Source organism: Lates calcarifer, linkage group LG23 (genome assembly GCF_001640805.2).
Source record: "Lates calcarifer isolate ASB-BC8 linkage group LG23, TLL_Latcal_v3, whole genome shotgun sequence".
NCBI classification, from domain to species: Eukaryota; Metazoa; Chordata; class Actinopteri; family Centropomidae; genus Lates; species Lates calcarifer.
Genome location: NC_066855.1, coordinates 6,581,324 through 6,596,080, shown reverse-complemented (window position 1 = coordinate 6,596,080; position 14,757 = coordinate 6,581,324). Strand labels below are relative to the sequence as shown.

The 14,757-nt window shown below is 42.6% G+C and overlaps 1 long non-coding RNA gene across 2 annotated transcripts in view; it reads right to left on the bottom strand.

Annotated features, from left to right (window-relative positions):
* Positions 1-14,470, bottom strand: part of LOC127139178 (uncharacterized) — a 42,310-nt gene extending 27,840 nt beyond the window's left edge. For both annotated transcript variants that reach the window (XR_007809176.1, XR_007809177.1), the window contains exon 1: positions 14,384-14,470. This is a non-coding gene — a long non-coding RNA (uncharacterized LOC127139178). The remainder of the gene's footprint in view (positions 1-14,383) is intronic.
* Positions 14,471-14,757: the final 287 nt, after the last annotated feature.

The window sequence follows — 14,757 nt, the reverse complement described above, 5'->3', positions numbered from 1 at the left end:
TCCCCCACTTTGGTGCTATTTTTGAGCAAACTAGCTCTTTACCTTTACGCAAAGCTGTATAGATTTGACTATGATACATGAAGATAAATGTGAGAGTTCCTTCCTTGTTAGAGTTTTTTTTTTTTACGGCTCAACATCAAGAGAGCTAAAAATAAGTCTGCGGCCCTCTCTTAAAGTTGTGAAACTTGCGCAGCTGAATGAGAAAGGTTACTACATGTCAATATGTTGACACTGACACCGTAGCATATTTACGAGGCACATTTATTACAACATACAGGTGAGCTGACGTGGCTGGGCTGAAAAAGGCTTACATCCTCTGGCATGACAGCAGAGAGACACAGATGTGGAGATCTGTAAAGAACTGCCTGAGCTACATATGTACAAACAGCGGCCCGTTGACATGCAGCCTGCTTTGATCTGTGTTTTCATGTGCGTACGGAGACTTCCTTGTTGTCTCTGCGGCCCACTCACCTGTCTGTGTCTACAGCAGGTCTCATCTCCTCTAAACAAACAAAAAAATGCTTTAAAAAAAAGCTTTGATTACTTGCTGTGTAGCTTCGGACCAGGTTGCATAAGACTAAGATCTCACCACTTAACTTCCACTTAGAATAATATAACCGTGACACAAACTCATAACATTACGACTCTTGTTTGTCATGTAGCGAAGAAGTAGGACACTCACCCACATTAGTCACAGGCATGAGTCAATAGTGTATTAGGCCTTAAAACTCTCCTAATAAACCCTCAACAGCCTCTGACACTGCAATACACAAACTGCACAGTTCACATTCAGATCAGAGAACAGGAAATTTGGGTAACACTTAATTTTAAGGATCAATACCAGTAAATAATGAATATTTACTTGGGTCTAAAGAGTTTTTTTCTTCAGAAATAGTATCAAGTTCGAATAGCTCTTTCCACTAAACTTACAGGGAAACGATAAGGAAATACTTGAAAACTGCAAACCATAAAATGAAGTGTTAACAGAATTGCTAACTGATAACTAATCTTTTAGGGTTATTTAATGTGAAAATGTTTAACAGCTATGTTGCAAGTAGCAGGTCTCGAATTAGTTCCATTTGAAATATTCTCACAAAGGATTCTTTAAAAACCAAATGTATGTAAAAGCCTCAAGGAGGAATCCGACTGAATTTGATCTTATGCTAACTCTTGCATAAATGAATTTTTCCTCCTGTCTCTTATACCCAGCATGTGTTGTCCTGCTGCCTGTCTGTCATGTCATATTAAAATAAACCTCCATAGAGAGGAAAGGTGAAAACATGGTGATTGTGAAACTATATGAAGGTGAGTTTCGAAGCACAAGGGTACTTCTCTGTCATGCGGGTTCGCTTATTAAATCAGGCTTGGGTTTCAGAGAATCATTCCTGCCCCTAAAAAGTCAATATCTGATTATTTTTTTATACTGTATAATGGTAGAAACTCCACTTTTCTGGCATCTGCCTGCAGGACAAAGTTATTCCTCGACTGGTAAAACATATGAAACTGAGCCCTGCTCTGCTTTAAACAAGTCCACAAGATATTAGACTGGTTGTGAATGTCAAAATCATTCAAGAGTTACTTATATAAGTGTGCCAATCTGTCTCTTTGGTGACAGTGTTTTCATCAAGGACTTAACTGTCCCTCTCACTCTCAGCTAGGATCTAATGACAGCTGCTTCTTTGTAGGATGGATTCTGCACTGATTTGGCTTGGATACGCTACCCATACATCCCGGATGCACACATAACATGTACATGTCCTTATGAACATACACACATAGTTGCATCTTTCACACATATTCTTCCCTTGCTCTCTGTCTTGTACACATCCACACATACACACACAGGCAGGCAGCCATGGGAGGAGGGAATGCAAGGAATGCTCCAAACCCCGGGCTGGTGTTCTGACTCGTCCCAGACTTCATGCCGTCACCACCGGGGTCTGTGGCCAGACCTCCCTGTGCCAGACCCACTGGCTCCAACACCCGCCCAGGCCAGCCGAGCTGCAGCTCGCGACCCATAATTAACCAGCAAGCCGCACTGCAGCGCACATCCCCTCCCCCCCTCCCCACACTAGTACAGCAGGGGCCCCTTGGAAACTCAGAGGAAGAATATACGGCTTCGTACTGCAGCTTGTAGATGAGGATACTCTGAAGGAGGAGGTATCAATGATGTATATATGTGTATTGACAGCATTATGTGCCAGCACTCTCAATCATTTGCTTTCAAGTGTCACAAATTGCCTAGCTGCAATTTAGCATGTGATGTTTTACACATAATTATAGCTAGTAAGGCACCCTTGGCAAAGATCAAAGTCACACAGCTAAATGGTTTTCTGAAGAGTTTACAGTCTTGAAGCATGAGAACACACGAGTGTAGCACCTTTTGATAAAGAAGAGGTAAGTATGTGTGCATCTTAGTGTATTAGAAGTAATGCCAGGGTACCTGTAATTCACCTAGACTGGCATAATTATGGCTGAGACATCTGAAGGTACACTTGAGGAGTAAGCAGTGATCATCTTCATTCTTCTAAAGGCTGCTCTCTTGTTGAGGCAGGAAAGACCTTTATTCAGGGTGAGGTTTCTTCAGATCAGCCAGAGGGTCTTATTCAGGAATCTCAAACCAGCCGAGTTTGGTATGCATGAGCATTAACTGCTAAACGGTGACAGGAGTGCCCAAGGTGAATGATTTATCATGTTAGTTTTTCTTTGGAAAGCCGAGCCAAACTCGAACAACTCCTGATTACCTGCTCTGAATCTAATGAACACACACTTGAGGGCGTTGAAAAGCAGCGACACAGCTCCATCAAGCGCCAGACATAAAGTCATAAAGCTCCATCCGTGCCTCCTCTTCCCTGTCAGAGGAGCCTCCTTCCCGCTGATGTGGGGTCATGGCTTGTAAATTTAACAGGGCTTCCTCGAGGAATACCTCATCCTTTGAAAGAGAAACAGGAAAATTACACGGTGGACAGCCCACTTGGTTTTTCACCCCCTTTCTTGCACTGTAATTTGCCTCTGGAGCGGGTCGGCCTAAAATAACCTTAACCTAATATTCACAACATAGGGAGACTTTGAGAGATGCTGGAGGTCTCCCCTTGGGTGGCGGTGGACCGTCCTTAGTCTGTGGGCGTTAAGGGATTGTTTACTTGCTTACCTCTCTTAGATACATCAAGAGCATGTAGGCGAGGCGGTCATTTGAGCTCCTGTACATGAAATGTATCTTACTGCAGCTTCTGATACGGCTGCAAACATGTTCATCTGGGTCAACTGATTTTCCCAACTCTCAATACGAGTGATGGTTTGTTACAGTAGGCGTGATGTGGTTTATTACTGAAATATTGCAAGTACACACCAGATTCTCTGCGTCTTGGCGAATGGATTCACAGTCCTCTTTCAGCATTATTCCCCCAAGTCTGCAGAGCTCAACCAGAAAACCACTAAACCCAATTGATGGGCATCAAAAGAGAAAATGCCCATGATCTCACTTGAACCAAAGTTTCCTACAGGCAGGTTTCTCATTAATCTGAGGCTCCGCTCTTCTCCGTATCCTCATCGTATTTCCATGATCAGCAACCATGACGCCCCTGATGTTTATGCAGGCAAGGTTAGAAAAGGATCGCCTCAATCTCAGCTCCGGTATGCGCTCAGTAGATACAGCATCCATAAATCTGACAGTGATTTATGATTTTCGATTCATGGCATATGTGCTTGTGGTTTTATGTTCTTACTGTGCAGCAGTATATATATCAGGAGGATTAGTGCAGTGCATTTAAAGATATATTGTCTGCTTGTGTTGCTAATTATTTCATTTGCTGCAGGTTACAGTGAAAGTCACAGTCTCCGATAATAGGATATAATGGGTTTTAAAAAGCAGAACATACACATGCATTTGGATGCCAGGACACGCCACACATGCCTGCAGGCATAAATGTAAAGACTGCATTTCCTCATAAAAGCACATGTATGCACATACACACGCACCCAAGCAACCTTACCCCCACCAACCCCATGCTACCCCCCTACCCCCGCCCTCCCCAACACTCACACACACACACACCACACCGCAGGCACCACACACACACTGGTTCTCATATGGAATATCGTGGGTGGCGCTGGACCGGTAGAGGGCTCTGTAAATAGCTCGGGAGCAACCCCTCCATTTGAGCGACCCAAATTTCCTTTTCTGAGGTCGACTGCCTGGGCTGGAAGTGCTGTGCAGCAAGCCTCCAGTCGCCACGGGAGACCACAACGGCCACGCTGACAGCACTTCACAGGGACCACGGCATGGCAGGGGTGACCAGATGGCCCTCCGCACACATCACATGGGAACACCGAGCCCTCACACACACACACACACACACACACACACACACACACACACACACACACACACACACCTCATGCGTGCATATACCGCATGCACTGGTGCATTAAGCCATGCATTCATGCACCTCCACATCTAGATACAGTGTATACACTACACTATACAAGTCTGTATATATGCACATTATATAGATATATATATATTTATATATTTACTCACATGCACTGAAACACACTCCTAATGTGTTCTTTTGCTTACAAGGAGAAACATAAGACACTCCACGCACATCCATGCACACAAACCCATGCAGCTATATTCTGTCGCAGACACTGTCAAGGGTAGAGACAGAGCGTGGGAAGATGGGAGGATGTGTGTGGTGCATGTTTGTGTGTTTGGTTTGTATCTGTGTGTGTAGGAGGCGATTAGTTTGACTTTAAGTATTTGTGACACTGGTTTGTATTATATATGCGTGTTTGTGTGTTTGTTGGGAGGGCAAGACTCCATGGACAAGAGATGGAAAAACATTGAAATGGAAGAGGTCCTTACCACCAGCACCACCACATATCACTTCAATTTCACGGCTAGGCGTTTACACTGCAGGTATACGGTGCTCTGGTTAAACTGTAACAGCCATTTTGCAGTTGTTGGGAAAAGATTTCAGGTTTCGGATTACTGGTACTTAAGAACTGAAGTGGCACCCCACAGTCTCTTAATGTTTTTATTTTATTTGAGAGATTCTGACTGTGCTGATAGTTTCACATTGCTACTGGTGTGCTGCTGAAATGGAGTTCTATGTGTGACAAATTAGTTTACAACCACTGCAATGATAAACTGTAGTAATTTAAGAAATAGTTTGACAGACTCACTCTCTTGCTGGGAGTTAGCTGATTGATACCACTCTCTCACATGATCTCGGCAAGAGTGTAAATAAGCATATTAATCAAAATGTACAATTTCTTTAAATAGGACTCCTGACATAAATAATTCTTCTTGAACATATAATGTATAATATAATATTCTTAACCCACTAAATGCTTTCGAGTAATGTCTAGGAAAACCACAAACTAATTAGACTTTTAGCAACACAGCAGCACCACTGGAGGAGATGAGGGTTTGCTCAAAGGCATGTCCGAAGTAAGATTTTCCCAGCTGCCTTGTGGATTTGAACCAGGGAAGTTCCAATCCCACTTGACTAATATCAGATTAATCTGTGGTAGTTGAAATAGTATGAAACTAGAGTCATTGGTTGAGAAAATTATACAAACATATGACTTAGCAGTCTATCATGTACATTTCCAAGGCATTAAAACCTGATCTGAATGTGCAGTTTTAGAAATATGCAATGATAGCACTGATAATATTTATATTAAATGATGTTTACAGGTAATTTGAAACTGTAACTATGCCATGTCAGTGCCAGAAAACAGTTAATGTACCATTCTCTGAGGTCTTTACACCATATCATGCATTATGTCTCTGCCAGGAAACACAAAGCACTTACTAGAAGCACAAATGAACTATGAAAAACAGTAAAACACGAAGGTTTGGGCAGCACAAACAGCAGCAACTACCCTGTGCCTCTCCTTCAAAGGCCTTTTGTTTGTAGTGGAGGGACTGAATGTTGCCATTCACGTCGGCCATTTTTACTCGGGACAATATTTTATAAGCCCTTCAGAGAGGACCTTTCGCTTCCTTTTCCTGTGGTTTGGCCCGGGCTTAGCTGTCGGGAGAGGGGAACAGCCAAACCCAAATGTAGATGCACAACTTGGCAGGCTCTCGGCGGAGTGTCCTGACCAGACAAAAGCACGGAGAGAAATACAGCCATTTATTTATATTCGCTGTGGTTTTGCGTGTTGCGTCCTAGACTTCCAGACCCCGGGTGGATATTCCGTCTGAGGACGAAGACAGATGGATGGCTTTCCATTGACATACTTAAAGGAACCTTCAGGATTAATGTCAGATCCATATGTGTTAATCGAGTGTGAGGTTTTGATGTGTGGTCCGCCCCCCCACACACACCCCCCAACACCATTTATTTTTTTATTTTTTTAAAACAAAATGCTGTAGGTCTATCTTTCAGAACAGGTTATGGTTGAAGACAGACTATCCTCCTGTAAAGATTTGACATTTTGTATGATGGTCTATAATGACAGCATGAAATTTGAGCGTTGTCAGATTCTTTTTCAATGGGGGATGACCTCACCACTGTCAGCCAAGGAATGGAACCAATTTAGAAGAGCTCTCCTGAATTACTTGTGTGTTCAGATTTGTCAAACTCCAGTACATCTGGGCCCACCTCCACTTCAACTACATATATACATTACTATTGGGAAGTCTGTGTGTATCGGTGGGGTAAGGATTGTGGGGGGATGAAACAAAAACTGAAAATTCTTCCAACAGAAACTGTGCCCGAGCCTCTCTGACTCACACCTAGGTACTGTGTCTATGTGGGAGAGCCCATAAATTAGTCAACCAAAGCTATTTCTATATAGGCTTAGAAGTTGGGAGGGGGGAGGGCTATATATGTTCACACACAAACACACACACACACACGCACACACATACACAGTGGCTGTGGCTAGCTAGACCTCGCTGGTCAGGAGTCGGTGCCAAGAGCAAGCCGAACAGTGGAACACTGGGAGTCTTGTGCCTGATTTTGGAGCCTCTGGCTCTCTCTCGACCTTGCTTCAAAATACACTGCGGCTTCGAGGAACAGCACTCTCAGCAGTAGGGAGGCCAGGCATGGAAAATTTAGACGCAACAAGAAAGACAGAGGGGGGAAAAAAAGAGGCAGGCGAAATTTATGTGCTCATTCACATTTGCGGCCGTGAGCATTTTTCTTAATGCTTTTAACACACATACTGTACTGTAAAGGGAAGGGTTCTCAGAGAAAATTTCAAATCTGAAAGTGAAAGAAAAAACTGCACTGTAACAGCAGTTTGTGACTAACCAAACAATAGTGTTGCAAAGTGATGACAAGTTACACAACCAGGCATTTGAAAATGTCATGTTGTGTCAATTTTGGTGTACTGTTGCACAGAATATTTTACTTTAGAAGCAGGATCCTGTCCTGAAAACTCTTGAATAATCAAGATACAAAGCAGAAATATAGAGTTGCCTCTGTGTTAATGTGTTTGTATTACTCACTTGTTACAGTGTAAGCCTGCTGATCCAGCAATTGTAAGCATGACACAGACTAGTTGCTCTGACATCTCACCTGACACCAGAGGCATAATAACACCTTGTCTTGCTAATAGTGTGTGTTATTGCTGCTGCACCCTGTAATCTCTTCCCTTTCTGACGCTGGTAATGACTCGAAATATCAAACTGGCCTGCAGTGATACAATCCATACAAACAGATGCAAACACAAATACTATGTCATATGGTGACACAAACATAAATACAGCACGCACAAACACACACGTTTTAGCATAGGGTGAGCTCATCTAAACTAGAAAAGGCAACTTACTCTTTTTGTTTTTATCTTCAGGCTATTTGCCTGCGACTGATCCTTTGCTGTCTTTGTTGATCCGAACAGTAAAAGAATAAGACTTGAACAGCCCGCACCCTAATTTGGGATAAAATTTAAAGTGGTTTGGTGTCTCTTTGGGCACTGGATGGTTTATAGTCTGTCTCCACTTTGAAAGCTACCCACCTAAAAAGTCCCTGTCTCTGTTTTAGAGCATGCTTTACAATGTGTAACTTTTGAGCGTTCGCTTTGAAAGAACACAGGTGAGAAAGCAGCCACATAAGAACGGGCAGGTATGGTTGAAGTACCATCAGAGGCCCATATCAAAGTCAGTGGAAACTTTTTTTTTTTTTTTAACTCCAGCGGAGGCTTCTTTTTCCCTTTCATCGTTTTATTTGCTTTACTGGGAGAAATCACCGTGAGCGTCTTGTGTTTTCCCTGTGAGCCAAACAAAGCTACACTGTTCTCTATACATTCAGCAGAGCATATCTGGGAGGATGTTTGATCATTTCTTGTGTGGCCCCATCCTGTCTGCCTCAGTGTTAATCCTACTGCTCTGATACACAAATTTGTACACAAACACAGCATACCTCCACAGGAAATATAAACAGTTAAATACCTGAGAGACCAGCCCACATTTCCAGGTATTTTATTAGGCTGCATGTCTGTTTGTAAGACCCATTTACCAGTAATTTTAATGGCAAGGGCCCACATGTGAATTTCATGTAAGATATATGAACATAAAATATATATGGAACCTACACTTTTGGAAAAGTACTGGTGCTTTCCTCTCTCACATGAGAGGATGAGTAATGGCAGAGGATCTAAAATCAAACATGTTTTGTCTGCTACTCACTCACAGTTTACACCTCAACACACCTCAACACACCTCAGCACACTTCAACACCAAGTGAGTTATGATGCACGGGCACGCCTGTGGGTGAGGGAGGCAGACAAACCGAAAGAGAGGAGGTGTGGAGGGGGGCAGGAAAAAAAAAAAGGTAGTTCGGGAAATTCACACGACAGAAACCGGGCCCAAAGAGGGGGGAGAGGAGCAGAGGGGTGGAAGGTGGGATGGAGAAGAGGAAAAGGGGGTGGTGAAGCAGGGGGAGACATGAAGAGTGAGTGAGTGAAGAGCTGAAGGAGGCTAGGAGAGGATGAAGGGAGGGAGGGGGGGTTTGCTTCCTGTCGCCATTCCTGCCTGCCCACATAGACAGTCCGAGAAAGAGAGAGACAGAGAGAGAGAGAGAGAATCTGGGCTGACTGCAGGCCACATGACATTCTCTCTGGGTCCCTTGCTTTTCCTCCGCGCCGAGTGATGTGCTCCCTCCCTCCCTTCCCGTTCCCTCCCCCTCTCCCTCCCTTCCCCTGCCCTTCAAAGCTTCGACATGTCATCTCCCACCACAAAAACAGAGGTGGGAAGACTCGCTGGCGCTACCGCTGCCTCAGGGTGTCTGGCACTAAAGCTGCCTGCAAATACAGCAGGGAGGAGGAGGAGGAGGAGGAGTGAAGAGACAGAGAGAGAGAGAGAGAGAGAGAGAGAGAGAGGAAGAGGGAGATAGAAAACTCAAAAGAGAGACAGAGTGAGAAGGAGCAAGCAGGACGGTCTGCATTCAAAAAGGACTCGTAAAGCCCTAGGCTTCAAAGTGTGTGTGTGTGTGAGAGCGGAGAGGAGCTGTTATTAAGGTGGAGAGACTTAGGAAGACGAGTCCTGTCTGTTTTTTAAAGTGACACTGTTGCGACCGCACTGTCTGCCTCTTCTGACTATCTGTCTCACACACAGCAGCAGCTGACTGAAGTTTACGAAGAGGGAGAAATTCACAAACTATGGGGGGAAACCTCGGAGATGCAGAGTTCTTGCTGTGTGGCCTGTACCACCATCAGAACCACAAAAACACAATGATATGAATTGGACTAAGCTTAATGTAAAATGTATGTAAACCGCAGGCCCATAATTCAGTGTATCTTCACTGATTCAAATGTAATTTTCTCCAGGACACTGTAGTATTTTCTGTGACTCTAAATACATACCATGGACAACCATTCCTTGCGAATAAATGATTCCAGGCCAACTGTTTGCAGCTCGGATACCGCGAAATTTGCAGATTGATTTAAGGGGCAATTATGCACTTGGCTTTTGAACCTCTGAGGCTTTGGGAATGAATTGGTGATTGGCTCCTCTACAAAGTAAGCACATCTGACCAAACGAGGCCTTGCCATAGGCTGAGAGTGTCGAAGAAGCCACAAGAGCCCAGCAAACAAGAACATCACTAACGGAGCCAATTATGGCCCTCTGGGGACCCGTGGGTTCTGACCTAAGAACCAACAGATGAGCACTGTAGAGAGGCTGGGAAAAGACAACAAACAATCACACTGAGACAGAGGGATCCAACATATTAATGACCCACTAAACAGATAAGGGCTAAAATTTAAAGGAAACATTCCATATTTTTGGAAATGCTCACCCAGCTTATTTATGTTCTTGCTGAGCATTAGATAAAACATTTATACCACTCTCACGTCTGTACTGTAAATACAACGCTAACAGGGAAACAGCTAAGCTTGCTCTGTTTAAATCTAAGTCCAAAGATGATAAATTGCCATTTCACGGGGATTTAGGAGTCAGACTATTCCAGCATTTACACAACACTGGTAGGAAACACCCCCAATTCCGGCACAGGGGTGTTCAAACATCCAAGGTGGTTAGACCTTGTGCTAATCTTGTAGTAATATCAGGTGAAGCAGCTAGTTTTGTTGTGTTATTTTGGTATCTGTAGCAGCTGCAGGCTGAGGTGAACTCTGTTACAGCAGATTTCCTGGTCGAGTCCAGTAACTTTCTGAAATCTCCACTGATTCAAAACTTGTCCCAGCCAAAAAAACTTGTTTTAATTTTTTTATTTTTTGTACAGTTTAAACAAATGATGCAATGTTTTTATTAGTGAGTTGTAGAGGTGCTGTTAGATGTGTTGTCTGTTATCTTTGGACAGAGCCAGGTTGTTTCCCTGTCTCCAGTCTTTGTGTTAAGCTAGTTAGTTGGCTGCTAGCTGTAGTTTAGTGCACAGACACGAGAGTGGTGTCAGTCTTCTCATCTGTCTATTCCTTAAAGACAAAATATGTGTAGTCTATTGTAGAAAGTAGGGCAATAGTAAATGTAATTGTAAATTTACAAATGACTTAAATGTATGATAGGTCAGCTATTGAAACAATCTGAGTTTCTTGCCAGCAAAAGAATACCACAACTAATCACATAACCACCCAGTGGTGACAAAATAATAACAGCTCAGTAGCTAACATAACCTGTACTGTAACTTTCCAATATACAAAATCAGGCCACTCAGCAATGAAAGAATTCTTTTTGAGCATGATGCCAGAACAGTAACAACACTGAGGACAAGTTGGTATTTTTCAGAACATCTCCTCACAGCCATGAGGTAACATTGAAACACAAACCCATCGCAGTGATTTTGAATAATTTCAAAGCCAACAATCAGCTGCTTCTATGTCAGGCCTCTCAAGGCATATCTGTTAGCTGCTGTTTGTGTTTGAGGAAGCTCCAGTGAACCTGCGCCACCTGACATCACCTCCATAAAAGCATGACCGCCGCGATAAGACATCTACACAACCTGCCGATGTCTCTCCGTGCAGGTGGCAGGGGTGCGGGGAACGACTTTATAACCTGCCTTTCCTCAAGAGAAAGTTGACATGGCATTGCTCTGGCGTTTGGTGGTGATACAAACACACAAAAACACACATCTCATGCTCCTCTCAGTTTATGACAGGCACAGCCAATCCCATGAAAGCGGCCTGTCTCACACTGCTGGATACACGGAGACAGAACCACCACAGTTCGAGTCTAAAGCCCCTAGTCTGAGCATGCAAAGGCAGACAGTGGTATTTCATGCTCAGAGAGCCTTGAAGAGCCAAATTTATGCCTCTCTAGAGAAACCACACTAAAGTGCCACAGGGCACCAAACGGGAAAAACAACTCAGGGAGCAAAAGAGTTAGGAGGCATTCAGGCTAAGTGCAACAAACTCCTAAGATAATTTATAGTTACTTGTATACTAGTGTGCACTGCCTACTATTGTGCGGATGGAGTCTTAATCATACAATGTCTGCTCTATTCTGGTGTGTGATTCTTTAACATGAAAACAATTAGTGTCATCCCACTAAAGGTAAAGTCGACAAACAGTGATCTATTTTTAGACAAGTGCAATTGATACCCTTTTGTGATTCACCTCATAAAGAAACCTCATTTTTACTTATAGATTTAGCATTGTTTCAGTGCCTTAGACAGTTCAAAATTTGTGTTGTGTATCTAAAATAATTTTAGAATAGCATAATCTCCTACTGATGGTGTTGTGATGCTAATTTTGAAGGTTTTTTTCTTGTACTGAAAGTGTCTACATTGTGGTTAGGGTAGATGCCATAACACAAAGCCCCAAGCTTTTCTGGATTTATGCAAAACAAAGAATTTTGCAGCCGTAAGGTTTTAATTTTTCAACAGGGGGTAATTTAATACAGTGAGAACTTCACCAGTTCACTGTGTGCAACAACAAAATATCCAGCTTTCTTTGTGGTGGCAAAAATGTTATATGCTGACACTTGAATGTTTCAATCTTAAAACTTACAAACAGAACAGAAACGAACCACAAAAATCAAAAACAAATCATAATATGTGTCACATTGCTCGCTAACCAAGACAACACTTACATAAAGATGAAACAAGCTGACAAGACATAAATTCATCTTTAAAGTGTTGTTTAGTGAGGTGGTGGCAGGGAGGTTTGGCAGGGAGGCAGTGCTGCAGAGTTTTGGTGCTGGTGAGTTCATCTGTTAGAGAACACTGCCACCTCCTGGATGGGATGCTCATTGTAATCTGTCACGTACTAAAATACAGCTCATGTACGCCTGCTACTAATTAGTTTTTTCTAATGAGAGACAAAATAAATAACACTTGTGCAAAGAGCAAACAGTGTTTAATTTGTGGAAGATTAAAGAATTCCTTCATGGGTTTAGAAAATCTTCTTTATTATCTATATAAGTTGAGCATTTTTTGGGAATTTTGACCAGACTTCTCATTATTGTCTACATGGACACATTTATATAATTTAAAGCCCATTAATAGTTTCTGTAGCATGTTCTAATTGCATAGCACGGTGGCATATAGCTCTCAGCTGACTGACCAGCTCCATTAAATCCTACTTAGTTCCATTATTGGACTAATTTGTCAGTGTTAAGAGGAATTCAGATTGTCTGGAGATAGTAAGTCCAACAGTCGGGCTTTACAGCCGCTCTGTCAGGCTGAGAGGTGATGATATCAGCCCTCCAGACTAAACTCACCAACAGTGTCTCATCTGATAACACAGTATCTGTCAACAGGAGATTATGGCCCTCAGCTCCAACATTAAGGTGTACCTCGACTGGTTTTGTCAGGTGTGTCATTTATCTGTATCTACCTGTAGCTTTTCTTAGGTAAGGAAGAAAATAACATGATCTTAACAGTTGTGAAAGAAAAACAGTGAGTGGTAAATTGACAATATGGTGGCATTTACTAAACACCATGTGAAAGCTGTTACGCACAGCACTCAAGAATAGAGAAAACGGTGGTTTTTATTAGTTCAGACCACAGACAAATGATGCACAGATACTGCATTCTGTATCTGTCATGTACAATTTCCCTGCCTAATGATGATCAGTGTAATACGGCAGACTGCATTTCAGTGGCAACATTAGTAATATCCACAGCTGAGGGAGCATACTTAGTCAAGTCTGTAACTCAATGAAAGATATTTGGATGCTGGTAATAAATCGCTGAGGAGAAACAGATAAAGGGGATTTCCTGAGAAATACTGAATGCACCATTTGAAGTCTGTGTTAAAGGGGCACTTCAGAACTTTACTATTGCACTTTATTGGTGGACTCACAAGAGCCAGATTTTAAAAAATGGTCAAATCAAAGCAGCAGAAGTTGAGATATTATGACACACTGAAGCCAACATTTCCTACACTTCAACTCAGTGTTTCTTTAGAGCCATTCCTAAATGACCAACACTTTCAAAATCCATATCCTCAGATTGTAATCTTCCTCTTAAATCTTGGAGCCAGGGGTTAAGTCACCAACCATGCTTTGTTGCATGTCACTCACCATCTCATTCTCCCTTCATTTCCTGTCATCTCTATCTCCAATAAAGGCATAAAAAACATCTCCAAGCATTTTATCCCTCCAAACAATTCATGAATATTTCACAAGATCACAGTGCACCCTTAAAACCTCAACTTGATGAGCTGGGCCAACAAGGCCTGTAAGTACCCTGGTCCAGTTAGATACCATCTTTAAAGACTTATTTTTATCTCTCTCTCTTTCTTCAGCAGACACCATGAAAACTTCAATTAAATAAAAGCCGCAAAAGGGATTCGAGTGTGAAACTCTCATTGTTTTTGAAGTCTCTCAAGCTAATAAACAGGCCCAAAAACACGTTAGCACAACAGAAATGTGCTGAAAATCACTGACAATGTATCTGTCTCCTACTTTTCCATGTAAAGACACATCAGCAACATTATACACAAGATAAAACAAAGAAAAGATCATTACCTTGTGCATCTCTTGGACTGCGTCGGGAACAGGATTATTTTGGGGCCTTGTGTATTTCCACTGCATCCATGTTGAATCTGACCCAGACTTATGCTCTTCCTGGTCATGTGACCCTAGTTCAAAATAAAACTTTACCTGAAAAGCACAAAATCGTTAACCAATGTTCCCTCTAAAGCTGCGCGCCTGCGCAATCGCGCACTGCTCCCGCTTTCTCCGCGCACAGAAAAACTATGTAGCGCATAAAATTACCGTGTGCCACAGTGTGCACGTCTGATGTTGCTCACAGTGGTGCAAGGAATTCTCAGGGAGTTTGTGTGTATGCTCAGACACATATAAAATTAGGGGGAACATTGTCTTTAACCAAGCATTATTTT